Consider the following 3,132-nt stretch of genomic DNA (forward strand, 5'->3'; position numbering starts at 1 on the left):
CCTCTGGATGGAGAGCGGGGTATTTTCAAACTAGCGATGTCATCGGAGTTATCGTGGAAACGGGTTTTAAATTACCGCCTTTCAACGGTGAGCCCAGCTAATAGGAAACCCAGAAATCCAGTTGCCTGAGTCAACTGCTAAATTTTTAAAAAGTGAAATACAATAGGTAGGACGGTTCCCCCCCCACCTCCCCCCACCCTCCCCCCCAGCATCTTAAACATCCCTCTCCTTTGAAAATCTCCCGAGTGCTGGGTTATACTAGTTATTACCAATTGAATTTTCAATAGCCAACTTTCCAAGCCCTAACTTTGACAAATTTTATTTCACATTTGTCAAAGGAAATAAAGCTGACAGCATTACAGGGGCTGTGTACTAAAAGTGGTATCTCAATTCCAAGTCTGTCCAACCTTTTCTTCCCTAGGGGGGCATTAAATCTGGACCCAATTCACAGCTTTGTTTGAACACTATATTTTGCCTTTTCTTTGCACCTTTGATATTTATTTCGGTGTTAAATCTATTCTTCCCTTCATCTATTACCCTGTTTTATTTCTGTTTTTGAGAACCTATATTTTTGCTAATAAATATTCACTACAGCATTTCATCCTGTACTTAATATGCCCAGTGCATGTTTTCTGTGCTAACTTCGCAACAGATTGAGTGGACATTCCACTGTTGCAGCATAGTCATAAAATTCAGGAACTTATAAAACCTACCTTTCCCCTTCCACCATGGCTTTGCTACAGTATTATTTTCTGCCCTCTCCTCCCCCCCACTGGCTTTGGCAGCCCTGAGCAGAGCCACAGCTCCCCCCTGTGGCCTCCTCGGGGGATGGCTTCCCCACCACAGCCTCCTTCCCACTGTCCTTGGCTGGTGCATTTCTGTCGGACCACATTTTTAAACCCCAGGCTACAGGCCTGACTTCAGGTGCCAGGAGGTAGGTGAAAGAGAAGGCAGTCACAAGGAAAAAAAAAATGTCCTTTACACAGGAGCCCACGTTCACCGATGCTCACGCACACAATTAGCGATTAGTGGTTGCACTTGCTTTTTTGTCTTCTGGGCTCCTAGGCACTCACACCACCACCAGCATCTCTTGCAGTGGCGTGGGGATACGGGAGCCTGCGTGGAGCTCTGGGCTGTGCAAAACTACATGCGTATATGTGCGTTATGGTCGCGCTCAGACTGCTCCAGGAAAATCCCACACAAGATTCTTGCCAGATTTGAGGCAGTGCTCAGTGTAATAGAAACACTGTTCACTTGGAGGAAGGTAGAATTATAGCCAACTTAAAAAAAAAAAAAAAAGCTTAACATATGACAGCGACTCAGCTGGAACCCTGCAACACATACCGCACGCATCTTTGATCTTGCGCATCACATTAAGTAACAAAGACCAGAGGACTTCAGATATGTACTAGATAGACTGCGTTTGATCACAGTAAAAGGCTTTGCCCCATCCCGGACTATGGATTGCATCATCGATTTTTCTTTTTCTCCCCCCCGAAAGAAGGGACTCTTTTAAGTATGTCTGATTCTTTTAATTAGATCATTACTGCTATTGTAATGTTTACTCCAGTATCTTCTCTTATGAATAGCATGGGGCTTTTTAACAGTACTTGTTAACACTGCCCCTGGTATCATTTGGGAAAATAACATTCAAATAGTTACGTCTGAGTAATAAATATGGCTGCTTTCACACATGCACACACGCACACACACCCCCCCCCCCACAAATTGTTTGAAATCACTTCTGAAAAACACCACCGTTTCTTGCTACTTTAGGAGATGAGCTAACGTGAGAACGAGCACACACACCGTATTATGCATGTAAATGCATGCGGTCCACAGAGAAACTTGGTGTGGAGCGTCTGTCTGCGTCTGAAAACATAGGAAAGTTTTTACGCAATGATTTGAAAGATTTGAAAGGAAATACTTGAATCTGCTCCTTGATCCCAATCTAGCAAGCAGAATCACTGAGATTTTTCTTTCTCTGTGGCCAGGGGCCTCACTTTTCCTTTCCCTGGCTCCCTCTTTTCTGGCTCTCCTTCGTCTATTGACCTACTACTCGCTTCTTGTGTTTTTATTATGCACTCTTAACCTCAGTTTGATGAATCTGGGCCATCCATGGGTTTGGCGGTGGTCAATTGGCTGCCTAGTGATGTAGCTGGAGTGCTTTGTGAATGTGCGGAGAACACATCGGGGAGGCTTCCTACATGCTGGGGCCCCGTGCGTTTAAGTGCAACTTAAGACAGTGATTTGTTTGCAAGCGCAGCTGCACATTTTCAAAAAATCGTGGCCACTGATGTCAAATTAATAACTATTAAAGGAAGCACATACATTACTCGATAATTTTCAAAGACAATAATTGGTATAATTGATCTCTTCAAATATCAGCGTTTATGACGTGAGTCATGGAGGAAAGCAGGGTTTATTTGTTTCTAAGGAAGGACAGCATCATTTTATTCAGGGAAACCTAAGCACTTAGGCTCAGGCAACTGGACAAGTATGAAAGAGGCTGTTCTTAGCGTGCGTAATGTAACTTCCATGGCACTGCCTCTTAAAGTATGTTAAATAATAAATAACTTATTAAAACATGTTCAATGTAATAATGGCCTTTTTCATGAATTGTTGTAAAAGAGAGATTAGAAGAGTAGGGGAAGCAGCCTTCAGGGGAAAATAACGGGAATTTCCAGCAGTAGAGTGCTGTAATGGTTCTATATTTTTAAACATGCCTGCACTCTATTCATAGTCATTTAAGTGCTTAAATAAGCACAATAAATGTAAATAATTTACTGCTTTGCAAACAGAAAATTGGGCAGAAAAATAATTTTGAATAGCAAGTTGGCTTGCAATCTTCGATGATTTGGGACCCTGTAAAATGCAACTGACATGGCTGTTCATTAAGCTCACTGCTCTTGAGCCTTCTTCACATTCATTAGCGATTAATTCCGACAGATATTTAACTTAATAAGGTAAGCAAATAAACAAAAAATCACTTTCTGTGCCTTAAGGTTTTTAGACCCCTAATTGCTTTTGTGCACTAATTATCAAGATTAACACCTTACACTTTCCTCACTCTGTTTCGCCTTGCAAAAAAAAAAAAAAAAAAAAAAAAAAAAAAAAAAAAAAAAAAAAAAA

This window comes from Callorhinus ursinus, unplaced genomic scaffold (assembly GCF_003265705.2).
Source record: "Callorhinus ursinus isolate GAN/ISIS: 27379988/994484 unplaced genomic scaffold, GSC_fseal_2.0 scaffold58, whole genome shotgun sequence".
NCBI lineage: Eukaryota > Metazoa > Chordata > Mammalia > Carnivora > Otariidae > Callorhinus > Callorhinus ursinus.